The 12895-nt window shown below is 46.0% G+C and overlaps 12 non-coding genes across 12 annotated transcripts; all 12 read left to right on the top strand.

Annotated features, from left to right (window-relative positions):
• Positions 1-668: 668 nt before the first annotated feature.
• Positions 669-741, top strand: trnak-cuu (transfer RNA lysine (anticodon CUU)). Its single transcript has one exon. It is a non-coding gene; the product is annotated as a tRNA-Lys (tRNA).
• An 876-nt stretch (positions 742-1617) lies between these two features.
• Positions 1618-1699, top strand: trnas-aga (transfer RNA serine (anticodon AGA)). Its single transcript has one exon. It is a non-coding gene; the product is annotated as a tRNA-Ser (tRNA).
• Positions 1700-2822: 1123 nt separating this feature from the next.
• Positions 2823-2895, top strand: trnak-cuu (transfer RNA lysine (anticodon CUU)). Its single transcript has one exon. It is a non-coding gene; the product is annotated as a tRNA-Lys (tRNA).
• Positions 2896-3771: 876 nt separating this feature from the next.
• Positions 3772-3853, top strand: trnas-aga (transfer RNA serine (anticodon AGA)). The gene has a single exon. It is a non-coding gene; the product is annotated as a tRNA-Ser (tRNA).
• A 1129-nt stretch (positions 3854-4982) lies between these two features.
• trnak-cuu (transfer RNA lysine (anticodon CUU)) lies at positions 4983-5055 on the top strand. Its single transcript has one exon. It is a non-coding gene; the product is annotated as a tRNA-Lys (tRNA).
• Positions 5056-5931: 876 nt separating this feature from the next.
• On the top strand, positions 5932-6013 carry trnas-aga (transfer RNA serine (anticodon AGA)). Its single transcript has one exon. It is a non-coding gene; the product is annotated as a tRNA-Ser (tRNA).
• A 1129-nt stretch (positions 6014-7142) lies between these two features.
• trnak-cuu (transfer RNA lysine (anticodon CUU)) lies at positions 7143-7215 on the top strand. The gene has a single exon. It is a non-coding gene; the product is annotated as a tRNA-Lys (tRNA).
• An 871-nt stretch (positions 7216-8086) lies between these two features.
• On the top strand, positions 8087-8168 carry trnas-aga (transfer RNA serine (anticodon AGA)). Its single transcript has one exon. It is a non-coding gene; the product is annotated as a tRNA-Ser (tRNA).
• Positions 8169-9479: 1311 nt separating this feature from the next.
• Positions 9480-9552, top strand: trnak-cuu (transfer RNA lysine (anticodon CUU)). Its single transcript has one exon. It is a non-coding gene; the product is annotated as a tRNA-Lys (tRNA).
• An 876-nt stretch (positions 9553-10428) lies between these two features.
• trnas-aga (transfer RNA serine (anticodon AGA)) lies at positions 10429-10510 on the top strand. Its single transcript has one exon. It is a non-coding gene; the product is annotated as a tRNA-Ser (tRNA).
• A 1123-nt stretch (positions 10511-11633) lies between these two features.
• On the top strand, positions 11634-11706 carry trnak-cuu (transfer RNA lysine (anticodon CUU)). Its single transcript has one exon. It is a non-coding gene; the product is annotated as a tRNA-Lys (tRNA).
• Positions 11707-12582: 876 nt separating this feature from the next.
• trnas-aga (transfer RNA serine (anticodon AGA)) lies at positions 12583-12664 on the top strand. Its single transcript has one exon. It is a non-coding gene; the product is annotated as a tRNA-Ser (tRNA).
• Positions 12665-12895: the final 231 nt, after the last annotated feature.

The following is a 12895-nucleotide window of genomic DNA, read 5'->3' as shown; positions in this document are numbered from 1 at the left end:
GCGGATAAAAAGCAGATGCCAAAATCTGATCGTTAGAATGACATCTCAATGTGGAATCGATAAATATCTCATGATGTGTTTGATGCAGATTCAACAGCTGTAAACCTGAAGCTGAGTGATTCCCTGATGAACCAGGGACAAAGATTCCCAAATTCGATCAGATCATCTCTTCGCCTTCTCTTTCTCGAGAGAAGAAGATGCCAAAATCTGATCGTTAGAATGACATCTCAATGTGGAATCGATAAATATCTCATGATGTGTTTGATGCAGATTCAACAGCTGTAAACCTGAAGCTGAGTGATTCCCTGATGAACCAGGGACAAAGATTCCCAAATTCGATCAGATCATCTCTTCGCCTTCTCTTTCTCGAGAGAAGAAGCTCAGTGTGCTGAGACTTTCCTTGTTGCTGAAGACAATGTCATTTCAGGATGAGTGCACAATGTTGGTAAATGCCGGAAGAAATCCGAAGTATTATTGGGTGGCAATGTTTGGAAGGAGGTGCAGCTAAGAAAGTGGAAGATGTGAATGATGTTATTGACGATTGAGTGGAATGCATGGCAGCGTCGGGCTTTTGCCAGTCACCTTGGAATCCGGACCAGACTGAGACACCAGGTAGAAACCAAGAATTGTCTTGCTGCGATATAAGATATGGAGCAGCAGTTCCCCGTGCCCGGCGAGCTCAGTCGGCAGAGCATGAGACTCTTAATCTCAGGGTCGTGGGTTCGTGCCCCACGTTGGGCGGCTTTAAGCTCTGCGGTTCTGCAGGAGGATCAGTTGTAGCAGAATCTTCCCACTGTGGGCTTTTGTTAAAGTCACAATTGCTGCTTTCCCACTGAAACCTGCCTTGTGCTTCAATAAATGTGTCAGCGACAACGTTTTTGCTGCAGCCCAATGTGCAATGAATGATGACACTTTAAAAGTCTCAATTGACAGTCCCTGTCCCAACAAAAGCGCTCCGCGACGCAGAATTAGAAAGCGGGCTGAGGCTAATAAATGGAATGTTGGTGTTTATTGCAAAGGGCTGGAGTACAAGATTAAGGACCACTTTGTTTCAATTGCACGTGGCTTTGGTAAAATCAGGAATGGACTACTGTGTATAGTTTTGCCCTCCGTACCTGAGAAAGGTTTGGGGCTTGCCTTAGTGTGAGAGTAAGAGAGGTTGACAAGATTGATTCCTGGCATTAGAGACTCGTCTTACGATGACACATCGAGTAGAATGGGCCGGCCGATATTCTTTGCAGATTTAAAGAATGAGAGGTAGTCTCTTGCAACATGTAAGATTTTGAGAGGGCTTGACACTTAAGGTGCTGCTACGCAGATTGACGTGGCTGGAGAGTGAGAAGTAGAGCAGAATGTCAGGAAAAGAGGAACATCATTTCAGTCTGAGATGAGGAGACATTTGTTCAGTCAGAGGGTTGTGAATCTTTGGAATTGTCTCTGCCAGAGAGCTGTGGATGCTCAGTCGATGAATATATTGAAGGCTGACATGGATGGATTGTTTGGACTTTAGGGATTGCGTCGGAAATTGTAGTTGATGTGGAGCATCAGCCATGATCGTATGAAATGGCAGAGCAGACTCGTCCAGCCCCTTATCGCCGAACAAACAAATCGCAAGCGGTAGTCATGGCCGAGTGGTTAAGGCGATGGACTAGAAATCCATTGGGGTCTCCCTGCGCAGGTTCGAATCCTGCTGGCTACGCGACTCACTCTTTCGGATTTTAGCCTCGTTCCTGCAAGCGGCAAGTCGTTGCTTCAAACTCCAAACGCTCCTTGAGCGCTTTTCTTTCGTTTCCGATATGCTACCAGCACGCATAAAACTTGCAGTGGCAAATGGACGTGAAATAACCCAATGTGCAAACGCTTTTGCTTTCTGTCAGTCTGTCTCTCTTAGCTTTCCCTCACTCTCAGTGGATGTGACTGTGTCTTTCAATGTTTCGCTGTGTGTCTCCGCGTGCGTCAATTCCCCGAGGAGGTGAAAGCATGCAAGTGACTTGGTGCCCGTATGCTTCAAAGCGGAGGACGATCGGGGAGATGGAAAAAGAGAGAAAAAGAGGCAGGCGCATAGACAGAGAGGGATACATAGAGAGAAATAGGGAATGACAGATAGACAGAAAGTGGAGCAGACACTGAAAGGAGCAGATATATTTCACAATTCCATATCTTTCTTCATTGAGATTGACAGACAGAAAGGAAGAAAGATTTACATTTAAACAAGACCTTTCACGATGTCAAGACATCGCAAAGCGTTTTGCAGCCAATGAAGTACATTTGAAGCGTAGTCACTGCTGTAATCTAATGACAAAGAGACAGAGAGAGAGAGAGAGAGTGAGAGGAGGGCGGATAAAAAGCAGATGCCAAAATCTGATCGTTAGAATGACATCTCAATGTGGAATCGATAAATATCTCATGATGTGTTTGATGCAGATTCAACAGCTGTAAACCTGAAGCTGAGTGATTCCCTGATGAACCAGGGACAAAGATTACCAAATTCGATCAGATCATCTCTTCGCCTTCTCTTTCTCGAGAGAAGAAGCTCAGTGTGCTGTGACTTTCCTTGTTGCTGAAGACAATGTCATTTCAGGATGAGGGCACAATGTTGGTAAATGCCGGAAGAAATCCGAAGTATTATTGGGTGGCAATGTTTGGAAGGAGGTGCAGCTAAGAAAGTGGAAGATGTGAATGATGTTATTGACGATTGAGTGGAATGCATGGCAGCGTCGGGCTTTTGCCAGTCACCTTGGAATCCGGAGCAGACTGAGACACCAGGTAGAAACCAAGAATTGTCTTGCTGCGATATAAGATATGGAGCAGCATTTCCCCGTGCCCGGCTAGCTCAGTCGGCAGAGCATGAGACTCTTAATCTCAGGGTCGTGGGTTCGAGCCCCACGTTGGGCGGCTTTAAGCTCTGCGGTTCTGCAGGAGGATCAGTTGTAGCAGAATCTTCCCACTGTGGGCTTTTGTTAAAGTCACAATTGCTGCTTTCCCACTGAAACCTGCCTTGTGCTTCAATAAATGTGTCAGCGACAACGTTTTTGCTGCAGCCAAATGTGCAATGAATGATGACACTTTAAAAGTCTCAATTGACAGTCCCTGTCCCAACAAAAGCGCTCCGCGACGCAGAATTAGAAAGCGGGCTGAGGCTAATAAATGGAATGTTGGTGTTTATTGCAAAGGGCTGGAGGACAAGATTAAGGACCACTTTGTTTCAATTGCACGTGGCTTTGGTAAAATCAGGAATGGACTACTGTGTATAGTTTTGCCCTCCGTACCTGAGAAAGGTTTGGGGCTTGCCTTAGTGTGAGAGTAAGAGAGGTTGACAAGATTGATTCCTGGCATTAGAGACTCGTCTTACGATGACACATCGAGTAGAATGGGCCGGCCGATATTCTTTGCAGATTTAAAGAATGAGAGGTAGTCTCTTGCAACATGTAAGATTTTGAGAGGGCTTGACACTTAAGGTGCTGCTACGCAGATTGACGTGGCTGGAGAGTGAGAAGTAGAGCAGAATGTCAGGATAAGAGGAACATCATTTCAGTCTGAGATGAGGAGACATTTGTTCAGTCAGAGGGTTGTGAATCTTTGGAATTGTCTCTGCCAGAGAACTGTGGATGCTCAGTCGATGAATATATTGAAGGCTGACATGGATGGATTGTTTGGACTTTAGGGATTGCGTCGGAAATTGTAGTTGATGTGGAGCATCAGCCATGATCGTATGAAATGGCAGAGCAGACTCGTCCAGCCCCTTATCGCCGAACAAACAAATCGCAAGCGGTAGTCATGGCCGAGTGGTTAAGGCGATGGACTAGAAATCCATTGGGGTCTCCCTGCGCAGGTTCGAATCCTGCTGGCTACGCGACTCACTCTTTCGGATTTTAGCCTCGTTCTTGCAAGCGGCAAGTCGTTGCTTCAAACTCCAAACGCTCCTTGAGCGCTTTTCTTTCGTTTCCGATATGCTACCAGCACGCATAAAACTTGCAGTGGCAAATGGAAGTGAAATAACCCAATGTGCAAACGCTTTTGCTTTCTGTCAGTCTGTCTCTCTTAGCTTTCCCTCACTCTCAGTGGATGCGACTGTGTCTTTCAATGTTTCGCTGTGTGTCTCCGCGTGCGTCAATTCCCCGAGGAGGTGAATGCATGCAAGTGACTTGGTGCCCGTATGCTTCAAAGCGGAGGACGATCGGGGAGATGGAAAAAGAGAGAAAAAGAGGCAGGCGCATAGACAGAGAGGGATACATAGAGAGAAATAGGGAATGACAGATAGACAGAAAGTGGAGCAGACACTGAAAGGAGCAGATATATTTCACAATTCCATATCTTTCTTCATTGAGATTGACAGACAGAAAGGAAGAAAGATTTACATTTAAACAAGACCTTTCACGATGTCAAGACATCGCAAAGCGTTTTGCAGCCAATGAAGTACATTTGAAGCGTAGTCACTGCTGTAATCTAATGACAAAGAGACAGAGAGAGAGAGAGAGAGAGAGAGTGAGAGGGGGGCGGATAAAAAGCAGATGCCAAAATCTGATCGTTAGAATGACATCTCAATGTGGAATCGATAAATATCTCATGATGTGTTTGATGCAGATTCAACAGCTGTAAACCTGAAGCTGAGTGATTCCCTGATGAACCAGGGACAAAGATTCCCAAATTCGATCAGATCATCTCTTCGCCTTCTCTTTCTCGAGAGAAGAAGCTCAGTGTGCTGAGACTTTCCTTGTTGCTGAAGACAATGTCATTTCAGGATGAGGGCACAATGTTGGTAAATGCCGGAAGAAATCCGAAGTATTATTGGGTGGCAATGTTTGGAAGGAGGTGCAGCTAAGAAAGTGGAAGATGTGAATGATGTTATTGACGATTGAGTGGAATGCATGGCAGCGTCGGGCTTTTGCCAGTCACCTTGGAATCCGGAGCAGACTGAGACACCAGGTAGAAACCAAGAATTGTCTTGCTGCGATATAAGATATGGAGCAGCATTTCCCCGTGCCCGGCTAGCTCAGTCGGCAGAGCATGAGACTCTTAATCTCAGGGTCGTGGGTTCGAGCCCCAAGTTGGGCGGCTTTAAGCTCTGCGGTTCTGCAGGAGGATCAGTTGTAGCAGAATCTTCCCACTGTGGGCTTTTGTTAAAGTCACAATTGCTGCTTTCCCACTGAAACCTGCCTTGTGCTTCAATAAATGTGTCAGCGACAACGTTTTTGCTGCAGCCAAATGTGCAATGAATGATGACACTTTAAAAGTCTCAATTGACAGTCCCTATCCCAACAAAAGCGCTCCGCGACGCAGAATTAGAAAGCGGGCTGAGGCTAATAAATGGAATGTTGGTGTTTATTGCAAAGGGCTGGAGGACAAGATTAAGGACCACTTTGTTTCAATTGCACGTGGCTTTGGTAAAATCAGGAATGGACTACTGTGTATAGTTTTGCCCTCCGTACCTGAGAAAGGTTTGGGGCTTGCCTTAGTGTGAGAGTAAGAGAGGTTGACAAGATTGATTCCTGGCATTAGAGACTCGTCTTACGATGACACATCGAGTAGAATGGGCCGGCCGATATTCTTTGCAGATTTAAAGAATGAGAGGTAGTCTCTTGCAACATGTAAGATTTTGAGAGGGCTTGACACTTAAGGTGCTGCTACGCAGATTGACGTGGCTGGAGAGTGAGAAGTAGAGCAGAATGTCAGGATAAGAGGAACATCATTTCAGTCTGAGATGAGGAGACATTTGTTCAGTCAGAGGGTTGTGAATCTTTGGAATTGTCTCTGCCAGAGAACTGTGGATGCTCAGTCGATGAATATATTGAAGGCTGACATGGATGGATTGTTTGGACTTTAGGGATTGCGTCGGAAATTGTAGTTGATGTGGAGCATCAGCCATGATCGTATGAAATGGCAGAGCAGACTCGTCCAGCCCCTTATCGCCGAACAAACAAATCGCAAGCGGTAGTCATGGCCGAGTGGTTAAGGCGATGGACTAGAAATCCATTGGGGTCTCCCTGCGCAGGTTCGAATCCTGCTGGCTACGCGACTCACTCTTTCGGATTTTAGCCTCGTTCTTGCAAGCGGCAAGTCGTTGCTTCAAACTCCAAACGCTCCTTGAGCGCTTTTCTTTCGTTTCCGATATGCTACCAGCACGCATAAAACTTGCAGTGGCAAATGGAAGTGAAATAACCCAATGTGCAAACACTTTTGCTTTCTGTCAGTCTGTCTCTCTTAGCTTTCCCTCACTCTCAGTGGATGCGACTGTGTCTTTCAATGTTTCGCTGTGTGTCTCCGCGTGCGTCAATTCCCCGAGGAGGTGAATGCATGCAAGTGACTTGGTGCCCGTATGCTTCAAAGCGGAGGACGATCGGGGAGATGGAAAAAGAGAGAAAAAGAGGCAGGCGCATAGACAGAGAGGGATACATAGAGAGAAATAGGGAATGACAGATAGACAGAAAGTGGAGCAGACACTGAAAGGAGCAGATATATTTCACAATTCCATATCTTTCTTCATTGAGATTGACAGACAGAAAGGAAGAAAGATTTACATTTAAACAAGACCTTTCACGATGTCAAGACATCGCAAAGCGTTTTGCAGCCAATGAAGTACATTTGAAGCGTAGTCACTGCTGCAATCTAATGACAAAGAGACAGAGAGAGAGAGAGAGAGAGAGAGTGAGAGGGGGGCGGATAAAAAGCAGATGCCAAAATCTGATCGTTAGAATGACATCTCAATGTGGAATCGATAAATATCTCATGATGTGTTTGATGCAGATTCAACAGCTGTAAACCTGAAGCTGAGTGATTCCCTGATGAACCAGGGACAAAGATTCCCAAATTCGATCAGATCATCTCTTCGCCTTCTCTTTCTCGAGAGAAGAAGCTCAGTGTGCTGAGACTTTCCTTGTTGCTGAAGACAATGTCATTTCAGGATGAGGGCACAATGTTGGTAAATGCCGGAAGAAATCCGAAGTATTATTGGGTGGCAATGTTTGGAAGGAGGTGCAGCTAAGAAAGTGGAAGATGTGAATGATGTTATTGACGATTGAGTGGAATGCATGGCAGCGTCGGGCTTTTGCCAGTCACCTTGGAATCCGGAGCAGACTGAGACACCAGGTAGAAACCAAGAATTGTCTTGCTGCGATATAAGATATGGAGCAGCATTTCCCCGTGCCCGGCTAGCTCAGTCGGCAGAGCATGAGACTCTTAATCTCAGGGTCGTGGGTTCGAGCCCCACGTTGGGCGGCTTTAAGCTCTACGGTTCTGCAGGAGGGTCAGCTGTGGGCTTCCCACTGTGGGCTTTTGCTAAAGTCACAATTGCTGCTTTCCCACTGAAACCTGCCTTGTGCTTCAATAAATGTGTCAGCGACAACGTTTTTGCTGCAGCCAAATGTGCAATGCATGATGACACTTTAAAAGTCTCAATTGACAGTCCCTGTCCCAACAAAAGCGCTCCGCGACGCAGAATTAGAAAGCGGGCTGAGGCTAATAAATGGAATGTTGGTGTTTATTGCAAAGGGCTGGAGGACAAGATTAAGGACCACTTTGTTTCAATTGCACGTGGCTTTGGTAAAATCAGGAATGGACTACTGTGTATAGTTTTGCCCTCCGTACCTGAGAAAGGTTTGGGGCTTGCCTTAGTGTGAGAGTAAGAGAGGTTGACAAGATTGATTCCTGGCATTAGAGACTCGTCTTACGATGACACATCGAGTAGAATGGGCCGGCCGATATTCTTTGCAGATTTAAAGAATGAGAGGTAGTCTCTTGCAACATGTAATATTTTGAGAGGGCTTGACACTTAAGGTGCTGCTACGCAGATTGACGTGGCTGGAGAGTGAGAAGTAGAGCAGAATGTCAGGATAAGAGGAACATCATTTCAGTCTGAGATGAGGAGACATTTGTTCAGTCAGAGGGTTGTGAATCTTTGGAATTGTCTCTGCCAGAGAGCTGTGGATGCTCAGTCGATGAATATATTGAAGGCTGACATGGATGGATTGTTTGGACTTTAGGGATTGCGTCGGAAATTGTAGTTGATGTGGAGCATCAGCCATGATCGTATGAAATGGCAGAGCAGACTCGTCCAGCCCCTTATCGCCGAACAAACAAATCGCAAGCGGTAGTCATGGCCGAGTAGTTAAGGCGATGGACTAGAAATCCATTGGGGTCTCCCTGCGCAGGTTCGAATCCTGCTGGCTACGCGACTCACTCTTTCGGATTTTAGCCTCGTTCCTGCAAGCGGCAAGTCGTTGCTTCAAACTCCAAACGCTCCTTGAGCGCTTTTCTTTCGTTTCCGATATGCTACCAGCACGCATAAAACTTGCAGTGGCAAATGGAAGTGAAATAACCCAATGTGCAAACGCTTTTGCTTTCTGTCAGTCTGTCTCTCTTAGCTTTCCCTCACTCTCAGTGGATGTGACTGTGTCTTTCAATGTTTCGCTGTGTGTCTCCGCGTGCGTCAATTCCCCGAGGAGGTGAATGCATGCAAGTGACTTGGTGCCCGTATGCTTCAAAGCGGAGGACGATCGGGGAGATGGAAAAAGAGAGAAAAAGAGGCAGGCGCATAGACAGAGAGGGATACATAGAGAGAAATAGGGAATGACAGATAGACAGAAAGTGGAGCAGACACTGAAAGGAGCAGATATATTTCACAATTCCATATCTTTCTTCATTGAGATTGACAGACAGAAAGGAAGAAAGATTTACATTTAAACAAGACCTTTCACGATGTCAAGACATCGCAAAGCGTTTTGCAGCCAATGAAGTACATTTGAAGCGTAGTCACTGCTGTAATCTAATGACAAAGAGACAGAGAGAGAGAGAGAGAGAGAGAGTGAGACGGGGGCGGATAAAAAGCAGATGCCAAAATCTGATCGTTAGAATGACATCTCAATGTGGAATCGATAAATATCTCATGATGTGTTTGATGCAGATTCAACAGCTGTAAACCTGAAGCTGAGTGATTCCCTGATGAACCAGGGACAAAGATTCCCAAATTCGATCAGATCATCTCTTCGCCTTCTCTTTCTCGAGAGAAGAAGATGCCAAAATCTGATCGTTAGAATGACATCTCAATGTGGAATCGATAAATATCTCATGATGTGTTTGATGCAGATTCAACAGCTGTAAACCTGAAGCTGAGTGATTCCCTGATGAACCAGGGACAAAGATTCCCAAATTCGATCAGATCATCTCTTCGCCTTCTCTTTCTCGAGAGAAGAAGCTCAGTGTGCTGAGACTTTCCTTGTTGCTGAAGACAATGTCATTTCAGGATGAGTGCACAATGTTGGTAAATGCCGGAAGAAATCCGAAGTATTATTGGGTGGCAATGTTTGGAAGGAGGTGCAGCTAAGAAAGTGGAAGATGTGAATGATGTTATTGACGATTGAGTGGAATGCATGGCAGCGTCGGGCTTTTGCCAGTCACCTTGGAATCCGGACCAGACTGAGACACCAGGTAGAAACCAAGAATTGTCTTGCTGCGATATAAGATATGGAGCAGCAGTTCCCCGTGCCCGGCGAGCTCAGTCGGCAGAGCATGAGACTCTTAATCTCAGGGTCGTGGGTTCGTGCCCCACGTTGGGCGGCTTTAAGCTCTGCGGTTCTGCAGGAGGATCAGTTGTAGCAGAATCTTCCCACTGTGGGCTTTTGTTAAAGTCACAATTGCTGCTTTCCCACTGAAACCTGCCTTGTGCTTCAATAAATGTGTCAGCGACAACGTTTTTGCTGCAGCCCAATGTGCAATGAATGATGACACTTTAAAAGTCTCAATTGACAGTCCCTGTCCCAACAAAAGCGCTCCGCGACGCAGAATTAGAAAGCGGGCTGAGGCTAATAAATGGAATGTTGGTGTTTATTGCAAAGGGCTGGAGTACAAGATTAAGGACCACTTTGTTTCAATTGCACGTGGCTTTGGTAAAATCAGGAATGGACTACTGTGTATAGTTTTGCCCTCCGTACCTGAGAAAGGTTTGGGGCTTGCCTTAGTGTGAGAGTAAGAGAGGTTGACAAGATTGATTCCTGGCATTAGAGACTCGTCTTACGATGACACATCGAGTAGAATGGGCCGGCCGATATTCTTTGCAGATTTAAAGAATGAGAGGTAGTCTCTTGCAACATGTAAGATTTTGAGAGGGCTTGACACTTAAGGTGCTGCTACGCAGATTGACGTGGCTGGAGAGTGAGAAGTAGAGCAGAATGTCAGGAAAAGAGGAACATCATTTCAGTCTGAGATGAGGAGACATTTGTTCAGTCAGAGGGTTGTGAATCTTTGGAATTGTCTCTGCCAGAGAGCTGTGGATGCTCAGTCGATGAATATATTGAAGGCTGACATGGATGGATTGTTTGGACTTTAGGGATTGCGTCGGAAATTGTAGTTGATGTGGAGCATCAGCCATGATCGTATGAAATGGCAGAGCAGACTCGTCCAGCCCCTTATCGCCGAACAAACAAATCGCAAGCGGTAGTCATGGCCGAGTGGTTAAGGCGATGGACTAGAAATCCATTGGGGTCTCCCTGCGCAGGTTCGAATCCTGCTGGCTACGCGACTCACTCTTTCGGATTTTAGCCTCGTTCCTGCAAGCGGCAAGTCGTTGCTTCAAACTCCAAACGCTCCTTGAGCGCTTTTCTTTCGTTTCCGATATGCTACCAGCACGCATAAAACTTGCAGTGGCAAATGGACGTGAAATAACCCAATGTGCAAACGCTTTTGCTTTCTGTCAGTCTGTCTCTCTTAGCTTTCCCTCACTCTCAGTGGATGTGACTGTGTCTTTCAATGTTTCGCTGTGTGTCTCCGCGTGCGTCAATTCCCCGAGGAGGTGAAAGCATGCAAGTGACTTGGTGCCCGTATGCTTCAAAGCGGAGGACGATCGGGGAGATGGAAAAAGAGAGAAAAAGAGGCAGGCGCATAGACAGAGAGGGATACATAGAGAGAAATAGGGAATGACAGATAGACAGAAAGTGGAGCAGACACTGAAAGGAGCAGATATATTTCACAATTCCATATCTTTCTTCATTGAGATTGACAGACAGAAAGGAAGAAAGATTTACATTTAAACAAGACCTTTCACGATGTCAAGACATCGCAAAGCGTTTTGCAGCCAATGAAGTACATTTGAAGCGTAGTCACTGCTGTAATCTAATGACAAAGAGACAGAGAGAGAGAGAGAGAGTGAGAGGAGGGCGGATAAAAAGCAGATGCCAAAATCTGATCGTTAGAATGACATCTCAATGTGGAATCGATAAATATCTCATGATGTGTTTGATGCAGATTCAACAGCTGTAAACCTGAAGCTGAGTGATTCCCTGATGAACCAGGGACAAAGATTACCAAATTCGATCAGATCATCTCTTCGCCTTCTCTTTCTCGAGAGAAGAAGCTCAGTGTGCTGTGACTTTCCTTGTTGCTGAAGACAATGTCATTTCAGGATGAGGGCACAATGTTGGTAAATGCCGGAAGAAATCCGAAGTATTATTGGGTGGCAATGTTTGGAAGGAGGTGCAGCTAAGAAAGTGGAAGATGTGAATGATGTTATTGACGATTGAGTGGAATGCATGGCAGCGTCGGGCTTTTGCCAGTCACCTTGGAATCCGGAGCAGACTGAGACACCAGGTAGAAACCAAGAATTGTCTTGCTGCGATATAAGATATGGAGCAGCATTTCCCCGTGCCCGGCTAGCTCAGTCGGCAGAGCATGAGACTCTTAATCTCAGGGTCGTGGGTTCGAGCCCCACGTTGGGCGGCTTTAAGCTCTGCGGTTCTGCAGGAGGATCAGTTGTAGCAGAATCTTCCCACTGTGGGCTTTTGTTAAAGTCACAATTGCTGCTTTCCCACTGAAACCTGCCTTGTGCTTCAATAAATGTGTCAGCGACAACGTTTTTGCTGCAGCCAAATGTGCAATGAATGATGACACTTTAAAAGTCTCAATTGACAGTCCCTGTCCCAACAAAAGCGCTCCGCGACGCAGAATTAGAAAGCGGGCTGAGGCTAATAAATGGAATGTTGGTGTTTATTGCAAAGGGCTGGAGGACAAGATTAAGGACCACTTTGTTTCAATTGCACGTGGCTTTGGTAAAATCAGGAATGGACTACTGTGTATAGTTTTGCCCTCCGTACCTGAGAAAGGTTTGGGGCTTGCCTTAGTGTGAGAGTAAGAGAGGTTGACAAGATTGATTCCTGGCATTAGAGACTCGTCTTACGATGACACATCGAGTAGAATGGGCCGGCCGATATTCTTTGCAGATTTAAAGAATGAGAGGTAGTCTCTTGCAACATGTAAGATTTTGAGAGGGCTTGACACTTAAGGTGCTGCTACGCAGATTGACGTGGCTGGAGAGTGAGAAGTAGAGCAGAATGTCAGGATAAGAGGAACATCATTTCAGTCTGAGATGAGGAGACATTTGTTCAGTCAGAGGGTTGTGAATCTTTGGAATTGTCTCTGCCAGAGAACTGTGGATGCTCAGTCGATGAATATATTGAAGGCTGACATGGATGGATTGTTTGGACTTTAGGGATTGCGTCGGAAATTGTAGTTGATGTGGAGCATCAGCCATGATCGTATGAAATGGCAGAGCAGACTCGTCCAGCCCCTTATCGCCGAACAAACAAATCGCAAGCGGTAGTCATGGCCGAGTGGTTAAGGCGATGGACTAGAAATCCATTGGGGTCTCCCTGCGCAGGTTCGAATCCTGCTGGCTACGCGACTCACTCTTTCGGATTTTAGCCTCGTTCTTGCAAGCGGCAAGTCGTTGCTTCAAACTCCAAACGCTCCTTGAGCGCTTTTCTTTCGTTTCCGATATGCTACCAGCACGCATAAAACTTGCAGTGGCAAATGGAAGTGAAATAACCCAATGTGCAAACGCTTTTGCTTTCTGTCAGTCTGTCTCTCTTAGCTTTCCCTCACTCTCAGTGGATGCGACTGTGTCTTTCAA

This window comes from Heterodontus francisci, chromosome 34, assembly GCF_036365525.1.
Source record: "Heterodontus francisci isolate sHetFra1 chromosome 34, sHetFra1.hap1, whole genome shotgun sequence".
NCBI classification, from domain to species: Eukaryota; Metazoa; Chordata; class Chondrichthyes; order Heterodontiformes; family Heterodontidae; genus Heterodontus; species Heterodontus francisci.
This window is presented reverse-complemented; position numbering and strand designations above follow the sequence as displayed.